Consider the following 12,663-nt stretch of genomic DNA (forward strand, 5'->3'; position numbering starts at 1 on the left):
GAGACCATTGCTACAACGGACTACAAAAAATTCATCTTCAAAATCCCTTCTTACACATGGACCCCGCCTGTCAGTGTTTCTATCCATCGAGTGGTCAGGTCCCTACCTCCTCTCCCTTGGTCCCTCCTCTTCCTCCACTCTCTCTCTCTCCCCGCCGCCGGCCTTGCATGCGCTGCCCTACCCGAACGCCTCGCCGCCGCTGGCCATTCTTCTCCTCTACTCCAAAGGCTGCCATCAGCCTCGCACGTGCCCCCATCCTCACACCTCCCGCCTCCATCCGCCCCCCTGCTCCATGGCCTCGTAGGCACTGCCCGCCACTCCCACCCTCATGGCTTCAAACCTCTTTGCAGCCGGACGTTCCCCTCCTCTGCTCCTGGCGGCTGCCGTCCCGAGCTACGGCGCGCGGATCCATGGATGGCAAGCTCCAGCCTGTGGACATGGTGAGGCGGCCCTTTCCTCCCTCCTAGAACCACCGGAGGCATGGCGTGCCGGCGGCGGAGGTAGGTAGCTCGCGGATCCCCCCATCTCCCTCTCTCGGCCTCGACAGTGGCAGCGCTGTGGCGGAACCGCCCAACTTAAGCTGGTTTAAGTGCGCCTAATCGCTGTCAGAGCAGCAATTATCCGAAACGCACCTAAAACAGCATAAGTCCGGTAGTCCGTCGAGTGTCCCTAGGACTCCTCGAAAGATCCACGGCGTGTTTCATCACCATACATCAGGATAGTATCCGCGATGGGATAATATCAACAAACATTACATTTTTACATACATAATTAAGAGGTACGAGTTATTACAAGACTTCAAGTTGAAACAAACTTAGTGATGCATAGTTAGACAAGCTCTAGGATGAAACATAAGTATTTTAGGAGAAGATGCGTCAATAATGGTTTTCTAGAGTATTGAGAGACTCAGGTCAATACTCTAGGTCTTCGGGGTCTCCTCCTCGACAGCTTCTTGGGTAGCTTCTGAAAGATAACCACAAGGGGAAAACCCTGAGTACGGGGTACTCAGCAAGTCTTACCCGACTAACCAATATAATAGTTTTTCTTTGGAATGCATGTCGGCCTTTAGGTGTGCTTGGTCGACACAATTTTTGCCGAAAAGCTTACTACGAGTGAGGCCTTAGTTTTGTCTTTTAGTTTAGTTAAGTTGTTACCTAACCATTCTAGATTATAACAGAAGTAAAAGCAATCACAGCTGTTGATTCATACAGTACTTGGCAACAAAAATTTTATATCACATGAGTTCATGCTACGAAGCTTAACAGCGATCAAGTGCATTCATAACCGAGAATTGCGGCGATCCGGATCAATTTACATCCTGCAGGAGAGTACCCCGATCACCAGCATCATACGACTGTCCAGGTCGTACTAGCAACCTCTCGATTAGTAAAGTCAATGATTAGGAACACAACTACCCGGACCCAGGGATGCACCCCCACATGGGACCCCACGTCTGGCCTGATCTCCATGTGAGTTTCAGGCTACACCCCTGCCAATCTCCAGCACGTCAAATGCGGGTACGAAGCATTCCTGATCATAGAATTTACTAACCTACTGGGCTTTACTGGTCCCATACCCAGTAAGTGATCAGAAGTTATCACTTGATCAATGGTTAAGACACGGCCCGGTCCTTAAGCAGATTAATAAGCAGACAGAACTACATCTCTTAGTTTCTGTCTGGTTCTATACTTCAAACTATCTTTCCTAAACAGCATGTATGATCAAGAGTTTTCCCTAAGGTTGGTAAACCAAGCATGTAAGCGAGTAAGCAATTCTAGACTTGGGTAGTTTCTAGGATTTGAACAAGTGGCAAAGATGTTCTTAAAACAAGGTATGATCATACACAAGAATAGGTTTCATCCAACTCCTAGACCTAGTGCATACAATAACCAATTAACCTATAACTAGTCACATGAAATAACGACTCCAAAATAGATAGGTATAAATGCACCGGGGCTTGCCTCAATCGTTAAAAAGATTAGCAGGCGCCGACGGATTCGCTTCACAGGGGACAAATTCAAACACCTCCTCGGATTCCAAAGGTTCTTCCGAAAATTCCCAGTAATCCTCTTCTGGCGCTTCTGGATCTACGGTACATACATGCAGGGGTTAGAATGCAAACTTTTTAAATAACAGACTATACAACTTCCCTTCATGATAAAGTTGCAAGCCAACAAGGACTATACGACTTATCACGAATAGGTTGTAAGTCAACACGCAAAAGAAATCTAAAAAGATTAACTTAGATTTTTATTTTCTTAATTAACCCTTCCTATAGCTTTTTCTTTTTATTTTTAGAAAAAGTGGAAATTATTTTCTAACTTGAAAATCTAATTTCTTATGGGTTAAGGATTATTTGTGATTGATAAAGCATTATTCATATTTTATACATTTTATAAATATTAAGTATTTATTTAATTACCTTAAAAGGAAGGCATTAAATAAATACCTAAATTTTTATTATTTTCCTAGGGTGTAAAAATTTTAATGCATAAAAGAAAATAAAACAAGCCTAGCAAAATTGGTTTCACTAATTTTGGACACTCCTACAAATTTCTGTGATTAAAATGGTGTAAAAACGAATTTAAACAGATTATTTTGCTAAAGGAATCTAATTTTTCCCCGAAATTCCCTCGGAAAACTTTTCTTACTCACCCCCTCTCTACCCCCTCTCACGAACACTGGGCCCCCACGGCACAGACCCCACGTCTTCTGTTCCTTCTACCCGTCGGCGCTATTCCTCCCCTGACGGGCCCCGCGGGCCGATTCCTTCTTCTTTTTCCTTTGGCAGCCCAGCACCGGCCCACGGCCTCTTTCCTTTTTCTTCTTTTTCTTCGCGACGCCGGCTTGCGTCGCTTACGTGCGGCTTCCTGGGCCTTCGCGATGCCAGCCCACGATCCAAGCCGGCCCCTTTTCTTTTCTTTCCAGCCGAACCGCGCGCGCATGCTCTTGGGCCCTCAATGCGTTGCGGCCCAACAACCGACCGCACCGCTTCGGCCTTCTGCTCCTCTCCCCTCTCTCTGTCGCGCGGGCCCGGGCGCACAGCTCCTTCTCCTACCTCCCGCCAAAAGCGCGACCGGAACAGGGGGCGGCGCGGCTCGCCGGCCGGCGCCCTCCCGGCGGCGGGTCTCGACGACGACACCAACCCTAACCCTACACGACCTCGTGCGCGGCGACAGCTTCCCTGGAGACGACCGGAGCTACCTCCTCCACGGTGACGGGCGGCGACACCCACGGCCGGTGATGACTTCTCACGTCGACGGCACAACCCACTCAAACAACTAACTCGACACCATCCTAGGACCCTAGGGACTCGACTACGACTGCTCAAGAAGGAAGAGAGACAGCGCGAGGGGGTTCTCACCGAGAGCGGGCGGTGCGACGGCAGCGGACAGAAGCGGCGGCGATACAAGGTGTCACGGCGAAGAAGCTGAGCAACAAGTTGCTAGGGTTGTTGGTGGGATGTAGGCGGAGGTGTGGACGGAAGGAATCGACGGGAGCGGCGGTGTGGAGGTAGAATTTTGCTTGGCGGCGGCGTCTGGCAGAAGAGGCACGGGCGGCGGTAAAAAGAGCGGCGGTGAAAACGGCGGCGCGGGAGCGGTAGTTATTCAAGCGTTTACCCCTCGCATGGCTGCCACCGTGGTCTACCCGTAGGCGTATGTGGCGAGGAGGTGGCCTAGCTTAGCGGCGCTGGCGGACGACCGACGACGGCGGCGGCGACACGTCTGATGCTCAGTCACCGCCCGTGATCTTCAGAGCTTCTCCGCGGTTAAATCTCAATCCGACGGTGCTCAGATGCTTTAACCAAAGTGGCAGATAAACTTGAGCTCTTTAACTTTTATTTTGATTCCGGCTCGAGATAAACATCGAATTGGCTTGAATTTGGATTGTTTTCTCGTGTTCTTCTGAGATGCAACTGAAACCTTCATTCAGTTTCGTCAGTCATCGTCAGTGCCATGGAGCTCCCTTAAAGACTTGATTTCATGATCAAATTCTTCTGCCCTCAGTCCAACTTCACCTCAAACATGCTCTACATTGTCCCATTGTTCCATTTTGCCCAAGAACACCCACCCTTCTTGATCTACATTGCTCTGAATTCGAACTCAAAGTTAATGTACTGCTGATTTTCAGACTTAGAAAAATTCAGAGTTTCAGTCACTTGTGATTTTGTGCTGACTTTGAGCTCGAGTTTGACTTCCTTCCTTTTACTGTTCCTGGCCAACAACTCATGATTATTGTAGTCCAAGATGCATACTTCAATATAGTGTAGTTGTCCTGATGCACTTAGTTGCAAACTCTTCCAGAATTCAATTTCCAAAATCAACTCTGAGGCTGTTTTCTCTGAATTCCTGTTTTCGGACGGTGAACAGTACACTGAGTTTTTCTTTTTCTTTCTTTGATTCTTCTGAGGTATTTAGCACTATTTCAATTCCAAATTTTTGATTCTTCAGTTCCAATCACTCTTACACTTGCATTCCACATTTTTGACAAATTTTTCTGAATTTCAAATTTGAAATTCAAATTTCGGTCAAAATTTGGCCGAATTTGGTCTTTTTTGTTATTTTTCTTCTTTTTCTTTTGAATTTCTTTCTGAATTCTTCAGGATCACTATTTGACTTCAAATGGCACTTATTACAAGCGCCAAGCGTTGTCGCCGTGCGAAGCAGAAATTTTTGCGCGCTAACACCAACTGTCAGTTGAGGAGTTGAGTTTTTGGTGGTTGCAAAAAAAATGGTATTAGAGAAAACTTGGCAATTTGCTGGAGCCAAATCTCATTGCTTCAATTTGGTCGCCGTTCTCTGTAGTGCCAATTTGGCGAGGGTGTGCCGATGCTTCTCATCATTCAGGCAGAAAAAGAACGAGAACCACTGCATGAACACCTGTGAGTTAATTTCGGCCCAAATAGTTTTCATTTCTCTAGTTTGGGTGTCCAGCCGTCCCGTATGCAGAATAAAATTATGTCCTAATACGGGGTATTCTAAGTCGCCATCTGAAAAATTCCTGTGGGGTTACTACATAAACACCCAAACAAGCCATAACCTATATTTTTTTTGAGGAAACATGGTAGGTGCTCTACCTTTTCGTTGTAGTAGGAAGCATGTGCGGGTATTCACAGCCTGTTCTCCGAACAGTAAAAGAGCTCAAAGAGAGCTCTTTACTATGCACAATACTACGAGGTGGTAGTATAGAGTATAGGTTGTTTTTTGTATGGGTAAAATTATAATTAGCACAACATATATTATTCGGGGATTTTTTTTCCGCGCGGTATTTTCCCGCGCGGCCGTCGCCACCGCCCACACGAGGCGCCTGTCGATCTGACAACGCTTGGCCACCGTCACTGCCCGCACGCCGCGGCGCTCGTCAATCTCCCAACAATGCCATTTTACATATTTCCAATCATACCCCTATACTACCCATACTACTCATGCATACTACATATATTACAGTTTACGGTTTTAGTAGTATACAATTAATTTCAACCATCGGAACCTTACATACGAATCCCTTTCGAACAGTAGTATAAGTTAGTATCGTGTACCGTAAAAGAGCAAGAAAACAATAGCAACAACAACAGTTGTGCGTGTATATTACATGGTTTACTGAACTACATTAATAGCCTCCCTGTACGCCATTATGTCCTGCTTGATGATACTGGTTAGTTGGTCGAGGGTCATGGCCTTATTTTGGAATACCCTCCTGCATCTCCCCTTCCAGAGGTTCCAGGCTGTGTATATAATCACTTGTAGGAGGTTTCCGTTATCTGCCGAACCTGCTTTTGTGAGCAACCGCCACCATTTACGGACTGATCGCGCCCTTTGAGCCGGTATCTGGAACTGACCCCATGGTGCGATCCTTTGCCATATGCCCTGAGCATATACACAAGCTGCCATGATGTGGACAGGCGACTCTGCCGTCGTGTGACAGAGTGAGCAGATGGGATTGGCCTGTCCTCCACGCCTGATGATGCGATCCGATGTTGGCAATTTCAGCTGCAATAGGAGCTAGATGAAGAAACGACACTTGTTTTCAGATACTATTGCCGGCAGGTGCGGTGCAAGTCTATTGGCAAGGACTTTTGCCAGGATTTTGGCAACACTGTGCATCAGACTGATCGGGCGAAAATCACCTGCCTGTGTTGCTTCCTCCTCTTTAGCGAGCATTACAACGTTGGCCGAGTTAAGCAGTGACCACCGATCCCCTATGAGGTTGTAAATCTGGTGCAATGTTTCTAGCAAATCCTTCTTGATGATTGGCCAGCCCAGTTTGTAGAAGAGTCTAGTGTACCCATCAGGCCCCGGTGCTTTTTCTGAAGGCGTTCGAAACATAGCGGCCCGAACTTCTTCCTCCGAGAAATGCGCATCTAGGTGGCTCAAGTTGTGCTGCTGTATTTGTAGTTGATCCCAGTTTATGGCAGCATTTCTTGTTGTGTATTCCCCAAACAACGATGTGTAGTGCTTGAACAACTCTCCAGCTTTGTCATCATGTCCCGTCAGTGTTCTATCTGGAGTATCTTGCGGCCGCAGTGAGGCGATAAAGTTTTTCCACCGGCGACCATTTGCTCGGAGGTGGAACAGGCGAGTGTTGGCATCTCCCAGTTTAATCTAGGTTAGCCGAGATCCCTGTCTGATTTTAATTCACCGAAGGGCTGTGAAGCCCAGTACGCGCGCCTTTGCTTTCTTATGTAGTGTTATAGTTCAGTATCTGTGAGAGCTCGTTGTTCCTGTGCCTGATCCAATCTTACTATTACTAATTGGAGGTTCCTTTTGAAGCCTCCAAGTGAAGCCACCTAGGATTCTAGGTGGACACTCTAGAAAAAAAGAGAAATTCTAGAAATTCTCACAAAAAAGCAAAATATCCGACCATTGATCGATAGATTCAAATCATCATAGCCATTAAATCATTATGTTTTCTAAAAAATTACCCACCTATACCATTATGAAAATAGCCTAAAGTAACCCCCTAAATCTATATATAAATTACCCACCTCTGCTATTATATAAAATAAACTAAAGTAACCCCCTAATCTTCATCAAAATTACCCACTTATGCCATTATAAACAATATTTAAAATAACTCCCTAATTTGCAACCAAATTGCCCACCGCTATTACTTAAAAATTTAAAGTAACCTGTTAAATTTGCATCTATATTACCCACACATGCTATTATTAAAAATAACATGATAACCCTACGTTTGAATCAGATAACCTTAATTAAAATATACAGCAATATATGATTCTAAATCGTCTATATCTTGCACTATTGGTATATGATATAATAATTAAGGTCTATACACATGATGTGTCACCATTTATAAAGATATAGAGGAAGTGATGAGAATATAGATTTCTATGTAAAAATTGTATCACAAACTTAGAGTTCATTAAACAAATTCAAGCACATACCTGCGATGCAAAGTGAAAAGTTAAAGATTATAAATGTGGATAAAAATATTATAGAGTAATTACTAACTAAAATCTATCACAATTGGATGAAGATAATAAGTATATATCTATTGTGTTTGAATATTTAACAAACGAGAGGTAGCTTATGGTAATATTTTTTAGTAATGTAGTCCCATTTTTTTCCATTGGAGACTCTGCATTAGTTCCCATGAGACAAGCTAGAAAAAAAAAGAGACAAATTCTCATAAAAATCAAAAACATGAAACACCAATCCTGTAAAATCTAATAATCATAGCCATTGATCTATTATATTTTCTAAAAAGTTACCCACCACTATCATTATGAAAATATTCAAAAATGAGCTCTAAACCTATACCTAAATTACCGAGCTCAGCTATTATAAAAAATAATCTAAAGTAATCCCATAATCTTCATCCAATTTACTAATACATATCATTATAAAGCATAACTTAAAATGTCATTCTAAAATTTTATCTATATTACCCACGTAAGTTGTTATTAAAAATAACCTAAATTAAACATCTAAACTTAATCTAATTATCTTCATGTGCATCATACATAAATGTCACAAATAAACTAATATATAATTCTAAATTACCTATTTATATCATTATTAATATAAAAATACTAAGTTAAAGTATATACACATGATGAGTGTCACCATTTAGACCATTTATACATGTACGTGAGGAATCGATGAAAAATATTGATTTGTATGCTAAACATAATGTATGGAGGATTGGAGGTGCGATACAAAATGGAAAAAGTATGAATATGGATGAAAAAGTGCATAGAGTAATTATTAATTAAAAATCAATCACAATTGGACAAAGATAGGTACATATCTATATAAGTATTATGTTGATGTATTGAAAAAAATAAGAGAGTAGTAGGTAATCAATTTTGATTATTAACTAGGAGTTTAATTTCTAAATAATTTTCAAATACAATAGCTTCTAAAAATATTAGCCCGTGCGGGAGCACGGGTTGATGGACTAGTAGCCGTATAATTTCTGTTGCAACATCGGCTTGGAGTTTCAATGGCATTATTTGTTGTTTGCTCCATTGCTTCAATGCCTTCGCTAATCTTGCTAGTTTGATGTGCAGTACTCGAATTTTATCTACCGAGTGGATCGGCTTCTCCCATGATTGCTGGACCACGGTAAGGAAGTTTGGCAATTCTCCCAAGTATGATTCAAAACAAAAGGTGTTCCTTCTTTGCTGTTGCAGCATATACGAGAGTAGGAGAGGAGAGTGATCTGACATTGAGGATGAGAGAGCTTGCAGAAAGCAGTTCGGGTGGCCCATTTCCCATTGTTCAGTGTAGAACAGATGGTCGATTTTGGTGAAAGTCGGGGTGTCGGTGCCACTGGACCAAGAGAAATGCCGGCCGTGTAGGTGCAGTTCTCTGAGCTCCAGATTATTGAGTACTGTCCTAAATATGTTCATCAATCTGAAGTTAATACGGCTGTTGCTCTTCTTGGTTTCTCGGTATATTAGGTTGGAATCTCCCATGACAGTCCATTGCGGCAGCATTTCAGCACGCGTGGATGTTAGCTCTGCCATGAATTCCTGCTTGTCATTGTCCTCCTGCGGTCCATACACTCCTGTGAGGCTAAATGTATTGCCATTTGCCATGTTCTTTATTGTAGCTGACACCATGTATTTACCCACGAGAATGTCCTGCATTATATACTGATGTAAAGAACATGCGATGATCACTCCCCCACTTATGCCTACTGCTGGTAGAACTGCATAAGCCCCAACAAACTGAGGACCCAATGTTTCAGTGATTGTTTGGTCAGTTACTGCGGATAATTTTGTTTCTTGGATGCACACCACCGTGGCGTGATGGTCAGCGATCATGTCCCTAACCACCTGACGTCTCACCACTCCATTTAGGCCCCTCAGATTCCAGTTGAAAATAACACAACTGCTATCATTCATTGAGCACAGGGATTACACCATGATGGAAATAAGTTCCCAGCCTAACCCTTCGAATGTAATAGCAGATGTGCATCGTAGATGCAGTGATATGCCTCGACCACCGTAGACTAGATGAGGTGATTTTCTTCCACACCATCCTGCCTTGCCTCCTACCACTATTCCATCCAGCTACATCACTGTTATTTGAATTTGGAAAATACATAGATAAACTAGTTGTTGACGATCTCCGTGGCTGGAACCTAAGCGGTTGCCGCGCCCACCGTTGTGCTATCAGAGAGGAGGTCATCCACGATAGCCATGGCATGTGGCGGCAATGGATCCTTGAACATGCTGACGAGGCGTTTCTTGTGAACCTCCTGTAGTGTCTAGTTCTCAGGGAGGATGTCCAATTTCTTCATAAGCACCACCTGACAGCGAACCACTGAGTTGAGCTTGGCAATTGGTTTGTCAGCAAGACGCCTGCTTGAACGGCGCCCAACCTTGACGCCCGCCTCATCCTGTTCCTGTTCCGCCTGCATGGACTCTTCCTCATTCTGTTCATCCTGGGCTTCTTCCATCTGCTCCTCAGTGACCTCTTCATCCTGCTCCTCTTGTGCTTGCTCCATCTGTCCCTCAATGTCCAGCTGCAGGGTTATTGCTGGTAGATGTGTAAACAGCGGCGGCGCCGGCGTAGTGATGTGTTCCTGCAGGAAGATTGCCATGTCCAACTGTTGCTGATCCAGCAACACCACTTCATCCTGGCCCTGAATCAATACAGCCACCGCAGGCTCCTGTTCCTGATCCGGCACGGCTCCACTGGTTACTAGCACCGGCCGACTGTGTAGAATGTCTTCAACCGAGAGTGGTGTTTCCGGCGGCGAGTCTAGGAGCCCCGAATGCAGGTGCTGGAACTCAGCCATCGGATCCAACATAGCATCTGTCAACAGAACACCTTATCCCTTCTCTTGCTGCTTGGCAGCCCATACAGCTTTCTCTGGCCCAGTTAGGAATCGGAGGAGTGGAAGGTTGGAGTAGCATCGTTAGTTACCATTTGGGCCTGCTGGACGGCCCAAATGCTGTTGGGGTCATACCTGCGGGAGCCCACTGGGCTCAGGATGCGGCGCGGCGGGTCAGACCCACCCTCGGGCGCACCACCAATCTTCAAACAGTGGAGTTCTTCCGTCAACGCTCCACTGTCAGCCGGAGCACGCGTTGCAGGGGTGCTGGGCCCTACAGAGGCTATGCTCCCTGATAGGCGTGCGTCCTGACTCTGTCCCTGCATCTTCTTTCTTGTCATGTCGAGGGCCTCCTCCTGGTTGGGCAGCTTGGAATATTGTCCCCGTGGCCACGGCTATAGTTTTGCAAATGGGCCGCCCGGTCCTAGCCTGACACTAACCCGTCCTGGCCAAACACTATTAGGCCCGAAGGGTATTCGTGCCGGGCCGGGCTGGCACTACGTGCCCAGGAGGCGGCCCAGGCCCAGCCCGATGACCTTTTTATCGGACTGGCTAGCCCGCTAACACGACGGGCCATGCTGTGCTAGTGCCCGGTCCGGCACAAGCAGCGGCGGCAGCCAGCCCCCCGCGTCGACCCCCGATGGCGGCGGCAGCCGGACCCCGCGTCGGCCCCCGATGGCGGCGGCAGCCGGACCCCGCGTCGGCCCCCGACGGCGGCGGCAGCCGGCCCCAGCGACGGCCCTCAGCGGGCGGCGGCGCAGCTGGCCCCCCGTGGCGGCCGGGCGGCGGCGGCCCCTGGCGGCTGGCCCCCCTCGTCAAAAGAAGGTCGGGAGGGAGGTGGGAGGACCAGGGGAGGCTGGGAGCTTGGGGACGGGCCGACGACTGGGAGGTAGGGATGGCCGAATGGAGAGAATTGAAAGGATAAGTTAGGGTTCTGCATTTATATGGTAGTTAGATCGGGCCGCATCGGGCCGGTCCAAAAATCATGCCGGGCTCGTGCTGGCCCAGCGTACTAGGGAGGCGGCCCAGGCCCGGCACTATCATCGTGCCATGCCAGCCCTAGCACTATTCACTTCGTGCCGGGCCCGTGCTCGTGCCGTGTTTTTTAGTGTCGGGCCTCGGGCTGCCCAACGGGCCTAGCCCATTTGGAAATCTATACCCACGGCTGCTCGCTCCATGGCTCGCCTGGCCACGTGAGCCGCCGCCATGCACAGGCAATGAGGGAATCCATAAAAATTATTCAACAAGTCCCCAGGAACCGTTGGGTAGTGGGCCGCCTCTCCCGCTGCCGTCGGCGCCGACCCGACGAAGGGCGGATGTGTTGGTGTTGGACTCGCTGCTAGAGCCGGCGTCGTCGGGCGATGAGTAGTCCCTCTTGCGGAACACGAGCCGGTCATGAACCGGTGCCCGCACAGGCGCCTCGTCTCCATCCCGGACACCCGCCGCCCAGTCATGCTGATACGACATGGGCCAGGTATCGCCGGAGGAGGGGCCCGGGGATGCCGGCAGCCGGAAATCGACCACCTGGTCGATGTGGAGGAGCACCGGGTAGGAGGGGAGGCCAATTGGGCCCAGCGCACACGACGAGCATGGAAGTGTCCCTGTCCATCATTATGCTGGTAGGTCTCCGGACAGCCAGGGGGGAGGGGTGTTCTTTAGCCGGAGGAGACCAAACGTGATGACATTGGACTGATCGTGGTTCTAGATGCAGATGTTGAAGCAACCGTCCTCACGAGCAGCTCGGACGGTATTGTCCCCGCGCTTCAGCAACGTCTCAGGTGGCAGCAGTCTTGCGACCGTCCAGAGATGCCGCGCATGCAGGGGAACGTCCTCGAGGCAGAGACGCACCTTGTAGAAAACAATTGTTGCAGTCGCTTGTGTAGCTGGCATCCGTGGCATGAGGTGGTGGCGGAGGTTTCCAATGCACAAACCTCCCTACCAGGAGCCACCGATCGGTGCTCTGGAGTTGGCAGCTCGACGATGGAGGACTCCGGAGTGTACAGCACAACAACGACGAGGTGGTGGTCGAGCCCAAGCGCCCGGCCAAAGGTTCCAGGCGATCGTGGCGCTAGACGGTCGGTCACCGTTGCCCATGTCCACTGCCATGACAGCCCACGCCTGGAGATCATGAGCGCGGACGAACATCTCAGGGGTGAAGGGCGCGTAGCCAAGGACCGCGGATGGGCGCTCACTGGGGTCGCCCAACACGCGATCCATGGCAGGTGATTTCTACTGGCGTGCAGTGGTGGACAGCGGCGGGAACTGAGCTGCGTTCGAGGAGGTGGGGTGCAGTAGTGGGCAACGGCGGGAATTGGGCAATGGTTGGGGAAGGTGGAGGTGGAGGCGGTGGCTGGG

At 47.9% G+C, this 12,663-nt stretch overlaps 1 long non-coding RNA gene across 3 annotated transcripts; it reads left to right on the forward strand.

Annotated features, from left to right (window-relative positions):
• Positions 1 to 150: 150 nt before the first annotated feature.
• On the forward strand, positions 151 to 9,155 carry LOC111256861. 3 transcript variants are annotated; one of them, XR_002677177.1, is made up of 4 exons: positions 151 to 500; positions 4,806 to 4,882; positions 8,534 to 8,824; positions 8,927 to 9,155. It is a non-coding gene; the product is annotated as an uncharacterized LOC111256861 (long non-coding RNA). The 3 variants fall into 3 exon arrangements; XR_002677178.1 differs by having other exon boundaries at positions 8,534 to 8,820; XR_002677179.1 differs by lacking the exons at positions 151 to 500; positions 4,806 to 4,882 and adding an exon at positions 6,527 to 6,606.
• The last annotated feature ends 3,508 nt before the right edge of the window (positions 9,156 to 12,663 follow it).

This window comes from Setaria italica, chromosome III (assembly GCF_000263155.2).
Source record: "Setaria italica strain Yugu1 chromosome III, Setaria_italica_v2.0, whole genome shotgun sequence".
Lineage (NCBI taxonomy): Eukaryota > Viridiplantae > Streptophyta > Magnoliopsida > Poales > Poaceae > Setaria > Setaria italica.